The 14,783-nt window shown below is 35.5% G+C and overlaps 1 protein-coding gene across 1 annotated transcript in view; it reads left to right on the forward strand.

The window, feature by feature from the left end:
* The window catches only part of LOC125181362 (transportin-1-like), a 30,612-nt gene extending 29,951 nt beyond the window's left edge, over window positions 1-661 (forward strand). The window contains exon 16 of the mRNA XM_066987505.1: window positions 571-661. The gene's annotated coding sequence lies outside the window, so the exon portion shown is untranslated. The remainder of the gene's footprint in view (window positions 1-570) is intronic.
* Window positions 662-14,783: the final 14,122 nt, after the last annotated feature.

The raw sequence follows: 14,783 nt of genomic DNA on the forward strand, positions 1-14,783 counted from the left end.
ACAACCAATTTATGCATGGGATAAGATTGTCACATGCTTGTTGTGTTAAAGCTTGACTATGAAAGAGCATTTTAAAATCCACCAGAATGCATGTAAATACTGTAAAATTTAAACCGTGCATTACTTAAAATTCAGTCTGAGACTTGAATTGCTGTAAGGAATGTTATAGACTTTTTATGTATAAAATAGCTTGCTTGCTGCTGTAAAAGTTAAACAAATGTTCTGTAAGTCGTATCTAACATAATTCATACTGTGATAATATATGTTCCACTTCTAATGATGATAGTTCCTGTAATATTTTGGATGCATGTTTCTTTTGTATTTAATGGAATACAGGTCACACTTCCTAATTATATGTAGTGCAACAGGAGAACCAGATTCTAGAGGTGATGCATAATGGGAATATAGTAGTAAACACTGTGCAACAAGTGTTTTTCTAAGTGTTCAAAATAATGTCATCTTAGTGTGACTTACTCCATCAAATACTGTAATCTAATTCTGTCCTGACTGAATGAAAAAGTAGTAGAATTAGTAGTAGAATTAGCTAAGATTTGCTTTCCAATTTATTAGGTGTACATCTCTGCGAAACATAAGGGACAACGAGGAAAAGGATTCAGCATTCCGTGGGATATGTACAGTGATTTCAGTCAACCCCAGTGGAGTAGTCCAAGTAAGATGCATGAATAGATCTTTTCTCTCTTCTGTAGTAAAAGCTATATATGAAATATTAAAATTTTTAGCTCAATGTTGATTCCCTGTAGTACCTGATGTAGCTTTATTTTGAGGTCAAGGAGACCAAAATGTTTATATTGCGATGATACGTATCATGATAGTTCAGGAATCCTTCTTCAGTAATTATCACATATGGGAAGGAGGAGATGAGTAGTAGTGTTACAGTCAACTTTTGTCTTTCACTTGCAGTGAATATGTAAATAATGTAAAATATGAATATGTAAATAATAAACTTTATTTAAAATAACTCTTTAAAATAACTTTATTTAAAATAAAATAATTTTGGCATTTGTCAGGGTTGTTTTTTTGTGTTGAGGATCTGTTTTTCAGAGGCATTCCAGGCTTTTCAAAAACAAACAAAACAAAAACAAACAATAATAATAATAACCACCCCTTCATTTTTAAAACTTGGCTAGGGAAGATTCTGTTTCAGCTTTGGATACATTACTTAAATAGTCAGCATGACAAGGAAGACATTTTTAAAATGTTAAATGTCTAGAATAGAATATGACTTTGCTCTTCAGTCTCCACGGCTCTGAAATAAAGCTACACCAATGTAATATTTTGTGAGAGGAAAATTAAGGTGAATTTCTCTCTCCTTTGCCTGGAATCCTTCTCCCTGAAACACAAGAATTGAGCCTCTATCTTTTTTTGAATTTTTCTGTACATTTCACTTATGCATTATTCTGTATTTATAGAATCATAGAATGGTTTGGGTTGAAAGGGACCCTTAAGGATCATCTAGTTCCAACCACCCTGCCATGAGCAGAGACATCTTCCACTAGACCAGGTTGTTCAAAGCCTCATCCCACCTGGCCTTGAACACTTCCAGGGATGGGGCATCCACAACATCTCTGGGCAACCTCTTCCAGTGCCTCACCACCCTCATAGTAAAGAATTTCTTCCTTATATGTAATTTAAATCTACCTTCTTTTAGTCTAAAGCCATTACTCCTTGTCTTATCACTACACTCTCTGACAAAAGTTCTTCTTTAGCTTTCTTGTAGGCCCCCTTTAGGTACTGGAAGGGTACAATAAGGTCTCCCCCCAGAGCTTTCTCTTCTTCAGGCTGAACAACCTCAACTCCCTCAGCCAGTCTTCATAGGAGAGGTGCTTCCAGCCCCTCGATCATCTTCATGGCCCTCGTCTGGACTTGTTCTAATACTTTCGTATCCTTCTTGTATTGGGGGCCCCAGAGCTGAACACAGCAATCCAGGTGGGGTCTTAGGAGAGCAGAGTAGAGGGGGAGAATCACCTCCCTCAACCTACTGGCCATGCTTCTTATGATGCAACCCAATTATTCCAAACTTATTTTCTTCTTTTTTAATAGTGTTGAAAAGTTCATTTGGGATTTTATTTGAAAGTATAATCATCTTCAAAGAGCTTTTCACAATGCCAGCCTGCTATGTTTTGACTGTATTTGGAAGATTTATTTTTTTTTTTTTCATACCACATAAAGACTTTGGTTTTTTTTTTAGAAAATGAGATCTATATGGTTCAAGACTTTTTTTTTTTTTTTTTGGCCACGAAGATGTCTATGTTATTTTTGAGAAATATCTAGAAAATTGCAAATAAAAATATTTCAATGTTATCGTGATCTGTTAATCTTGCTTTTGCTGAAGCCTTCTTAGATGAACAAATCTTCAAGAAACTAATGTACATTGATACCCAAGAATACATCCATAGACAAAGTGTCAATCAAGTTTAAGCCAAAGAGTTATTTACCTTGTGTAAAATAAGCAGGAAAAAAACAAACAACCAAAAAAAAAAAACTAGGAAGTGATAGACTATGTCTTGGCATTAGTGTCTTTTTAACCTAAAACATCCTTATTTTAGTTTCATGAACAAATGCTGTTACTGTTCAGTAGTATGGCTTTCTTCATATGTTGTAAAGTGAGATATCTCTTTTTAGGAAGGGTGTATGTGAAAAGTTAATGATACTTCTTTTAAAGCTAAAATACGGTATATTTCTTACATGGATTATGGGTCAGCATTGGCACTTTAAGTAATGCCAAGTGTGAACATCAGGACAGAAGCTAGAAATTTTGAATCCCATCTTGAGGAGGAAAGAAATCTCACTGTACTAGTTAGGAGACAGGCTAAGAGGCTTTGAAAAGAACATTAGGTTCAGGAAATGCACAGTTAAGTATTCTAGTGTCGGCAGAAGGAAACAACAAATACTTACAAGATTAAAAGAAAGTCCATGATGCTCTCTGTGGTGATTATCCAAAGCAGTTTCAGTGCATGTTTTTGTACTAGTTCTTCAGCACTGAATGCTTGCTTCAATAATTCAGCTTTTTTTTCTTTTCATATTCTTTCCAACATATTCATATGAGATCTAATGCATTCAAGCTAGATGCAATGTTTTATGGTCACTTGGCATAAGGACATACTTGCTTTTTACAGTGTATAATCTTGTGCTTTTCTCCATGCAATATATATATATATTACTATTAATCTGTGTGGATAGCTATATTATTCTACATGCCATGCTTAACTGAAATATTTTTTTCTTTTAAGAAAGGCATTACTAAATTTCCTTTGTTTAACACTTCATTTGAATTCTCCAATTAAATATTTGACAGATGCACAATCCAGGATCTGTGGCCTACTGCATACATTGCTAGAAAATAATGATCATGTATCTACTGTTTAGTAATTCTTTACCTTCCCCCCATTTGTAGATTCTTCATGGATTTAAAAATCAAGTTGGGGATGAGAATTGGAGGCATTTCTCTGACCAATTTCCTCTTCCCTTAAAAGAGCGCCTTGCAGCTTACTATGGAGTTTAACCTCCGTGCACTGTAGCTGCAGTCCCATAATTAAAGGTAGGCACACAAATCTTCCTTGCTAAACAGAGCTGTATAACAGACTTCCTCCCTATATTGGCATTATATGAAACATAATTGGCTAGATTACAATTTTTCAGATGCACTGGGGCAAATATCTTCCCTTCCTATAAGAAGGGGCAGGGGGAAGATAGTGTGCCTAAATGTTGGTAGCATAGCTGTAGCAAAAGCAGTTGTCTGACTCTGTTACATCTACATTACCAATCTTATCTTGCTACGCTACCATGCATATTATACACTCACTCTTTCCATCTTTCCTTCTGTAAAAAAGTGCTTGATCAGGTTTAGTAAGCAAAGTAATTAATATGATCCTCAAGTCATCATACTAAAGACACAGACTCCCTGTGTGTGTTATGAATAAGTAGATGGCAGATGTGGTCTAAGCAGGAATATTTTTTCTAGGATAGGAAAGCAACTTCGTTAAGACATGTTAGCCATGAGAAATCCAATACATTCCTTATCGCACATTAGATGATCTTTGCACTGAATAAAGGATGTTATGCTAATCTGTAACTCTTCTGACTGTAGAGCTTTATGTTTTGGTTAGGTTGATGTGTTCGTTATTGCAGTGTTCCACTTCAGCAATTCTGAATTGGTGCATACAGTTCTGTCACAGGGAATACTTCAACAAAGAACAGTGATTGTCCATTCTAGAATAGTTATTATTATGCCACCGTGCTTTGTATGTTCTCTGTGCACACTGTATAAAGCAAAGTTCTCATGTTGAAAGTAGTCTGATACTGTGAGGAGGTTATTATACTACCCAAAAAAGAGGGAAAATTAAGTTTATTCATTTAATTGTTATATAATTTTAATATTTGATGTAGAATTTTTGTACTGAAATTATTGGAGTGAATCATGCAATTCTGCTTTATTATTGAATGGACAACTGTTTTAAAGTCAGCCTAAAATTTTTTGGAGTTAGCAATATAAGAAATACTGTTTTAATTACATCTTTGATCTGAACAACACATTAAAAATAAAACAACTTCAAACATTTATGTGTTTATCTATGAGGGCATTGTAGTTTTGACATAAGGTTTGTTTGTTTGTTTTTCCTCCTAATGAGGAAGAATGCAAAATGATAAAATTCTCAGTTTGTATTGAGGGAGATGCCTTGTGGTGTTGTTTGTTTGTTTGTTTGTTTGTTTGTTTTTAATCCACCTAAAGATCAAATCATTAGGTTAATAGAAGGTATGTTTAATATTCTTTTTCAATGTCATAACTACCACATAATTTTGTACTAAATGGGCAAAAGCTTGTTAAAATATATAGGACTGCTTAAATCTTAAGCTTAGCCACAGCAGTGGGACTGAAGGTATAGCTTTAAAGCATGCATTGTTATTTCATGGATAATAATCTTACCTGGTATAAATACAAACTTAAAAACAAATTTTTGCCTAGATTTTCCCTTTGAAGGTTGGTACCTACTGCTTTAAAAAAAGGCAAAAAAACTCTTTGTTTATGCACAGGTCTGTCAGTTAAGATGCGAAGTAAGATTTAACTATACCTCTATCTCTTCTTTTTACAGGTCCTTCAGTCTGGGAGTCTATGAGGGAGTCTCTGCACCCAGGGAAATATTACCCTTTACCGGGGGGGAAGGGTAAACCAGTAGGGAATACAGTACAATCCCAACCGTACTGGGAGGGGCGGGAGGGAAGTTGCTGTCACTGTATTAAGTCAATGTTGGGAAATATTTAAACATCTGGAGCCTTTGTAAGTTGAAATCTATCTCCTATTACAACTCTGCAATGGACATGAAGAAGAAGGAAAAAAATATTCACAAAACAGCACTTCCTGGAATATTGTGGGGAATTGTACCAAAACAAGAAACACATAATTGAACTATAGGGATATGTAAAGAGGAAAACTATTTTGCACACAATAAAGGAAACCTAAGAATGGGGGATCACAAACAGTACAAGGCTTTCTTTTTTTCTTTTAATTTTTTTTTAAAGTAAGGTTTTCCTACATTATTTCATCCTGCTTGATGGGATTCCTAGGTATCTGCATGTTAATGAAGAACTACACAAATGAACCTAGTACAGTTAAAATACAGCTTGTGTCTGTATTAGGAACAGGCACTTGCAGTGTACAATATAGAAACTCCATTGTAAACTAATAAAGGTTAATTTGGACAAAATGAAGCACCCTGCAAGCTGCCAAATGAGTCACCCCTTTCGTTTCTACGTTCTTTTTTAAATTTAAAGTAGTAGATATGATTATGATATGAGTAGATTTGATTATTGTACTTATTTAGGTTTAATTTCTAAAGTAAGGCATTATTCTTAGCATGCAGTTTAAGGTTCAGGCATGCATTCTGGCTCATAGTGATCAGAAGTAATTTAAATTAGTGGGGGAAGTAGCATGCTTTTGCATTGCATGAAGTAAAATTGTTATACATTTACCTATTTTTGCACCAGTTCTGTGTTGTGGTTTACCAATTCAATATAGCCCTGCATTTAAAATTCCTTTTCTAAAATTCTGTGGATTTTATTTTTATTGAGAACATAAAGTACTGTAGCTAACAATTAGGCCTTGAAATATCTTTAGGAGCTGTTAACAATAAGATTGTATTGTGTGTAACCTGCACAATATGGAAAGCTGAAATAGCTGTGCAAAATACTTGCCTCTGCTGTCAATGTGATGTGCTTTCTTCATGGTTATATAGTGATTTTTATCAGAATCTCTAAAAATAAGTTACATGGTAAGAACCGTTAAAGGCTGCATAAATGTTGGTTGGCACATGAAGAAAATTGTGAAGTTGATGACGACTGCTCTATTTGTGTTTATTTCCTCTTAACATATTACCTTCTATGCTTTCCTTTTGTTCAAAGCATGATTTTAGAGATGTTTATGTATGTAATGCAGGGTATCTACACTGTATTGACTGATGCATGTTGGTGGCCTTTTGTGATATAGTTAAATGCACAAGTGTGCAAGTTTAAAACTACAGAGTGAAATTGGTTTGGATCCTCTTCATTTCATTTGTTTAGCTTTTTTTGTAGGTTTTTCTTTTTTTGTTTTTTTTTTCTCTACTTACATGTATTCCTGTAAATAAATCCTTGTTAAGTTAACCCTTTACTTTTCCTTCAATGTGTATTTTCTTATGTACTGTGAATGTGAAATCCTAACTGGTACACTTGATCTTGTGTCCATCTCAAGTCTTTATTAACTTAGAGCATAAAGAATATCCCATGATGATAAAGGAAAATGGAGAGATTTTTTAACTCTCTAGCCTCTGCTGGTCAGAGGTGAAGCCGCACCTTTCCATTTTTCAAGTGCTGCATAATTAATCTGCAAAACAAAATTAATCCATAACAGCCTTTTTATAGATTTAGTTTCTTACCTTTACATTGCAGAATGGATACTGAATAAGTTTTTTTGTGTGTGATTTTTTGTTTGTTTGTTTGTTTTTAAGAACTTGCTCTTCTTTGCATGGTTCTGTTCTTTGAGTGTTAAATGACTTAGTCATTGCACTGAAGTTTGAGCTGTGAGTGTGAACATATGCTGTTTAAAGAGGTTTTTTTAATTTTTTAAATGCATGATAGCATGTGTTTTACATGCTTCCCTCCCCCTTTTTGTTGACTTTGCAAGATTGAATAGAGAGTAGTTCAGACGTACTGAATGAAGTATATTCCCTAATACTTGTACATAGTTTTTACTCAATTTGGTCAATGTGCATAACATTGACAATAGCAATGGCATGTGATAACTTGCTTTCAAATTACATTGCTAGTTCAGAAGGAATTTTGTATTTGCTAATAACTCTGAAGTAAATTGGTAATGGTTTTAGTCACCTCTAAATCAAATTCTGAAAGAAGGAAAAAAAAAGTTTTAAGATTTAGCAAAGTGTGATATTATTTTAGCCCCCAACTTGCTTTAATTTTGAGTATGTTTAAGTATTAGAAAAGAGTTTCAGAGAAATGACATTTAAAATGCAATAATCGTAGATTAGAAAACCTGCCTAATTAACACTAGCATTACAGCTAGAATCTGAGTTTAACTAAACTTTTTAAATTTCAGAAAGCCCTGTTAATCAAATAAGACCACTCCACCTCATGTCAAATTAGTTTAGGATGTAACTTTTGTACATATATATTTTAATTGGTATTTGTAGAGATGTGAACTGATTTGGTATAACAACAAGGAAAGTAATTAAAATAAGGCAAAAATAAACAGTACTGACAAAAAGTAGTCTTTTGTATCAGTAAGTCCTCTCATGGTATATCTTAAAGCAAATAAACCATATTCCTAGTGCATAATATAGTGCAGAAATTCGCAGAAGCATTTAGGGTATAATGTGAGGTAAGAGAAGTTCTGAATCAGCATTAACAATTATAATTAAAATATTGCCTCATGGGATATATTAAAGAGCATCTTAATTCTTGTGGTATAGTCTTGACAATTCTTGAATGTTGATTGAATATTTATATTGGTAGAACTGTGAGGTTTTGTTACATTCTAGTGTTTCTGCCTCTCAGCATGCTAAAAGCACTGCTTACTTCATTTGCTACTTAGGCACTGAATAAAGTTCTGTTAGTGTGCTAAACTACAGAAATAGCTACTGCTAAGTAAATGATGTAGATTTGCTACTTAAATATTTTTGTTGTAGGAACCTCAGGAGGTCGGTGTTTACTAGTGTTACAGTTTTTTTATATATGCCTTTTTCCCGTTTTGAGTTTCCCTTTCTGAAGGATTCTGAGAGCACACAAAAGCTGCTGATCAGCTGCTGAACCTAAGTTGGTAACAGAAAATGTATTTAAAATCAGTATAAATGTATCTCTTTGGCGGTTTTAAATTGCTGTTCAATTAGTGTTAGGTGAAGTACAATCCTATTTCTTTGTTTTCATTACACGTTCAGGAAACAGCTCTTTTCATTTAGGAAAACAAAATTAGAATAGTTCGCTATTTTAACCACTGCAAGCAAAAAAATCAGTTTTGTATTTTTTTCCAAAGCTTATTTTCTAAATCAGTGAATATGTATATTTTTGAAATATAAGGTAATTCTTATGCTTTAGTTTATTGCTCCTCAAAGCTTGTACTTAAAATATCACTTTAGAAGGATGGGTTTAAAATTTAATCATTTTAATTTTTAAATGTTATCAAGTAGCATTAATTTTGTAACTAACAATACTGATACACTTTTATTTTATTTTTATTAGGGTTTTTATGTTAGCATCAATCGGTATTACTTAAACTGCATATATTGTATAATAGTAAAATGTATATTCTAAAACTTGAAGTGGATTTCCTCCAGTGAAACTCATTGCTACTTAGAAATATTCAAATACTAACTTTATCTCAGGTGAATACTCTTGTACCTTTTTTGTTCAGAATAAATACTTATAAAAATGTCTTAATTATTATCAGTTTAAGACAGTGCCTAATATGAAATACATAATCTTACTCTAAATTAACCTTCTAATGTGGGACAATAATGACTTGTGCTTCACCCATTTTATTCATATTGAATGTATTAACAGATAAAGGTGCAAAAACATTCTTCCCTTGAAGAGAATGCATCCGTATTCAAACAACTGAAATATTTCTGGAAAAAATGCTTTAAATGCAACACTGTATTGGAAATCTTTTATTTCAGATTTTGTCAAGGAAAGAAGTTGCAACAATGCTAATTTCCTCGATGCTCTTTCATGTGGATGATAGATGCATAAAGCTTCTATATAGGGTCTAAAGAATAACCTTTTATCTTAAAGGTTAAGCTCTACAATGAAGTGACTCCTGTACATTATAAAACATCCTGCAGTTATCTCAAACATTGATGTTTGTATATGTATGTTATATATTACATAAGTATATCGAGTAACTTTGTCTTGAGTAAATAAAGCTCAATCAGTAGCTGTGTATTTCACTCACCTATGTGTTCTCCAGAATTACTTGCATCCATCGGTCTATCAGAAGTATTCTCCAATAGAAATTTTTTGTCTGCCACTGATGCTTTTTGTCTGCCACTGATGCTCTTTTAACTTAATGGTTGGACTAAGCCAGTTTTAGATTAATTTAAATGGGAAAATCTGAGGTGAGTACTCTTGTTGCTTGCCTTATAGATTATATTCTGCTAAAATAATAAGGATATTTACTCACTTGAATATATTTGTAAGGGAAGTTAAAATGGCTCTATAAAAATGTATCCCTGTGTGGTGTTACAGTATACTGTCACTTTTTATAAGCTGGTTCTATTGTGCTACTCCAGCCATAGGTATCTATTTACTTCGGATAAGCAACAAAATTGAGAAGGTCTGGGTGACTTTTGTGGGGACAGTGATTAGAAAAAATAGATTGGTATAAGCAGATTTATTTGGCTGTTGAAATCTCCAGTATAATAGTAAGGTTTGTATTTTTTTGTTTGTTTTTTAAATGGGAAGAGATAGGTAGATATATTGTACATTGTCTGACTTATACTAAACGCTTCTAAAAATTTTAAATCAGATGCAGTATATAAAATAGTTCTAAATGAAAAATGACTGGATCTTTCTGCTGGCAACTTAGGTTATATAAGTTTTGCTTGAAAGCTTTAAATCTGGTGTTTCTGTATCTGCCACACTGTTGGAATATTTACTTCAAACATATCCTCCTGCAACATCTCAAACCACTAAATTGAGTGATATGTCTTGAAGTCTGCCTATGTGCTAACAGAACTTCATTTTAAATAGAATATGGTTTTAATTTTTGATAAGGTGCTGAATTTTAAAGAGTTTTTGGGGCCACCAAATTTTGGATCATGCAGACTATATATATATATTGTACTGTAGTAATTTTGTGTTTACATTTGTATGATGTGACACAATATGAATGTTAATCACTGCTTGAATATGTTAATAAAGTTGTTTAAATATAGATGTTGCATTCCAGTTTTTAATGAAAGATGAAAATTTCATGTTCAGTTTGTTTTGTCTGACTCAGTAGTGCACTCTTCTGTTTCACACATGGAAGTTCTGGAGTCCATCCTTGAATAAGGAAGAATTTCATTTTATCTGAAAGAAAATGATCTTTGGATATGTTACGGTCAGTTCAGTTTAGATGCTTCATGCTGCTTGGGGGCAGATCAGTGTAGACGTGGGAGGTTTACCTGAACTGAAATTAATGTCTGTTGGGTAATGACTGGTAAGTGCTTTGCTCTTTAGCTGTGGCATCTAATTTTGAGTCTGAGGTTAATTACTATTTGTTTACACAAATGAGATGAGTAGAGTAAGTATTAACATCTTGAATAAGTGAAATGAGTGTTATAAATAAGTTCATAGTCAGATTGCAATGGGGCAAAGGATTGTCTTTACAACATATGTCATGCTATTCCTTTTAAAATATATATGTATTACTTTTGCTTTTAATATAAACATGGACTTGAATAAAAATAAAGCATTTCAATAGGAATATTTTGTACATAAAATAATTTCTTACATGTTAAACGTTCAAAAAAATAAATGTTAGTAGCTTTTGTTATCTCAGAATGACTCAATGAAACATACTGCTTATATAAAGTTGTCCTGGGTTTGGCTAGGATAGAGTTAATTTTCCTCTTAGTATCTGGTATGGTGCTGTGTTTTGGATTTAGGATGAGATTAATGCTGATAACACGCTGATGTTTTAGTTGTTGCAGAGCACTGCTTACACTAAGTCGAGGATTTTTCAGCTTCTCATACCACCCTGCCAGCGAGGAGGCTGGGGGTGTACAAGAAGCTGGGAGGGGACAGAGCCAGGACAGCTGACTCGAACTAGCCAAAGGGATATTCCATACCATCTGACGTCATGCTGAACAGCTAATATGGAGTGGTGGGCTGATGTGGGCGGGGGGGGGGGGGGGGGGGGTCAAGTGGGTGGTGGGGTGGTGAGCAATTGCATTCTGTATCGCTTGCTTTGTGTACGTTCTGTTATTATTATTTTATCATATTTTTTCTGTCCCATTAAACTCTATCTCAGCCCCCAAGCTTTTACTACATCCCACTGTAGGAGGGTGATAATGGTGAGCAAATGGCTGTTTGGTGCTTAGCTGCCTACCGCCTTAAAACACAGCAAAAGTATTAAGGGAAAGTGCATTTCTTTCAGAGGCGTTTACCATTGTTTTGCATAAAATGAACAATATATACCATTGAAACCTCTAAAAAGATACCCAAGTACTAATCTGAATAATGGCAGACTTGAAATATTTTTTTCTCCAATGATCTGTCCACTTTAAGGAAAAGAGGTGGAATTATGATGCACATCTTTATGCCATCACTTACACACACATGCTTTAATAAGGAATTACTTTTGAATCATTCAGGTTTTCAATTTTTTTTACCTCAGTTGGTTTTTTTTTTTTGTTTGTTTTGCCAATTTAAACTATAAAAGTGAAAGTTGAGGTACTCTATTTTCCAATTTCAGATATGAAGTTTTTTCATAGAATCATTAAGGTTGGAAAAGACCTCCAAGATCATCTGGTTCAATCATCCCCCTACCACCACTGTCACCCACTAAACTATGTCCCTAAGTACCACGTCCAACCTTTCCTTAAACACACCTGGGGACAGTGACTCTACCACCTCCCTGGGGAACCCCTTCCACTGCCTAACTACTCTTTCTGAGAAGAAATGTCTCCTAATTTCCAACCTCAACCTCCCCTGGTGCAACCTGAGGCCATTCCCTCTAGTCCTGTCACTGTTTATCTGCGAGAAGAGGCTGACTCCCAGCTTCCTTCCTTTCAGGTAGTTGTAGAGAGCAAATAAGGTCTTCCGTGAGCCTCCTCTTCTCCAGACTAAACAACCCCAGCTCCCTCAGCCACTCCACATAAGACGTGTGTTCCAGACCCTTCACCAACTTCATAGCCCTTCTCTGGACATGGTCCAGGGCCTCAATGTCTTTCTTGAAGTGAGGGGCCCAAAAGTGAACACAGTACTCGAGGGGCGGCCTCACCAGAGCAGAGTACAGGGAGATCGCCTCCCTGGTCCTGCTGGTTACACTATTCCTGATACAAGCTAGGATGTCGTTGGCCTTCTTGGCCACCTGGGCACACTGCTGGCTCATGTTCAGGCAAGCACTGACCAACACCCCCAGATCCTTTTCCTCTGCACAGCTTTCCAGCCACTCTGCCCCGAGCCTGTAGCGTTGCATGGGGTTGTTGTGACCTAAGTTCAGGACCCGGCACTTAGCCATGTTGAACCTCATCCCACTGGCCTCTGCCCTTTGATCCAACTTGCCCATGTCCCTCTGCAGGGCCTTCCTACCCTCCAGCAGACTGACACTTCCCCCCCCTCCCCAGCATGGTGTCATCTGCAAACTTCCTGAGGGTGCACTCAATTCCCTAGTCCAAATCATCAATAAAGATATTAAAGAGGATGGGCCCCAACACCGACCCCTGGGGAACACCACTCATGACTGGTCGCCAGCTGGATTTCACTCTGTTCAACACCACTCTCTGGGCCCAGACATCCAGCCAGTTTTTAATCCAGCAAAGAGTATACCTGTCCAAATTTTTGTGAAATCTAATTTTGCATTTAAAATATCGAAATAAAACATGTCAAGATATTACACTGATAATTTTCTTACCTATTTTTCCTTTTACCCCTTGGCAAAATGGATAGTCATGAATTTTCTCTGTTAAGCATACTTAGTCTTCCCCTGTGTTTACAGCATACAGTTTAATTTGGATGCATAACTTTTTACAAAGTTACTATCACTAATATCAATATTTTAATTTGTTCATTATTTTTCTTTGCTCCCCCAATGCTTAACAAAATTATATGTGGCATTTACATTTCTCTTATAAAGTATTGTACAGAATGAGAAGCAATGTAATTTGTTGGTCCTTTTACTTTGAAATGATTGTCAAGGAATGTCACACGTAGAGGTGTGTGAATTGAAAAGGTTCCATAGTCTGAATACTCAAACATAATGAATGAGAGCATAAAAAGAAAAAAAAGATGAAAAAAAAAAAAAAGACTTTGATTTAAATAAATAAAAAGGAGGTGCTTTTATTCCCAGAACTGCATCTTGACACAGGGCATGTTTCATTGCCTTTCTTTAACTTTATAATATTTGAAAAGAAATTTCAGTCATTTTACATATGTGTAGTCATTGGTTTGCATATATAGTTTTTCATTCTGAAATGTGGTTGCTCAAATAAACATTTTGGAGCCATGTCCAAAATAATCCCAGGCCTGTAACTACATGCATCTTTTCCTTCTAGTGTTGGAAATACTAGAAAGAACAGATGAATGGCATGACAAAATAAGAATTCAAGTGGCCGTTTTCTTATTTATATACCTTAGCATAGGAGAGTAAGATAGTTGCATCACTTTCTCCAGTACTCTTCCATAGCAAGATGTAGCTAACTTTAGTTTTCTTTATCCCCATCTTTCTTAATTCCGAAGGCTTTACACCAAAAATTGTCTTACTTGGGCCAAAAATAGATGGAAGCTACCTCTCACTTGTTGCAAGCATTCACTCAGCTGAATGACTGCTTTATCAGTCCATAAAATGTCAGTGTTTAAAAGGGAGCTGTGGATATATGAAGAAGATAGAAGCAACTGATTGCCCACAGGAACAACTCAGAACTTTGTTTGTCTAATTAAGAATCATTTCTTTTAAAAAATGATCACAGACTATGAGAATTGTAGGGGTTGGAAGGGAATTCACGAGATCATCGGGTCCAACCACCCTGCCAAAGCAGGTTCCCTAAAGCAGGTTGCCCAGGTAGGCGTCCAGACGGGCCTTGAATATCTCCAGAGAAGGAGACTCCACAACCTCCCTGGGCAGCCTGTTCCAGTGCTCCGTCACCCTCACTGTGAAGAAGTTCTTTTGCATGTTGGTGCGGAACTTCCTGTGCTCCATTTTTTGGCCATTGCCCCTTGTCCTATCCCAACAAACCACTGAAAAGAGGTTGGCCAAATCCCACTGTCTCCCACACTTAAGATATTTGTAAACATAGATAAGATCCCTGAAGGGATGAAAAACATGGACTCCTGACGGCTCTTGAACGGGAGACCTTAATTGCCCTTTTTTCTCCACTACTTATACTATACCATATGCTGTCCACGCGCCCGAATTTGTCATACAACTGGTTAGAGACCCTCAGACATGCACCTCAAGCCAGCCAGCAACTGGCCACTGCATAAAGCTCATCTTTAACACTGTAGCCAATTTACTTTATCTCAACCTTGCTCAAGTTTTTGTTTCCTCTTGTTTCCTCATTATCTCTAATTCAGGG

Source organism: Anser cygnoides, chromosome W (assembly GCF_040182565.1).
Source record: "Anser cygnoides isolate HZ-2024a breed goose chromosome W, Taihu_goose_T2T_genome, whole genome shotgun sequence".
NCBI classification, from domain to species: domain Eukaryota; kingdom Metazoa; phylum Chordata; class Aves; order Anseriformes; family Anatidae; genus Anser; species Anser cygnoides.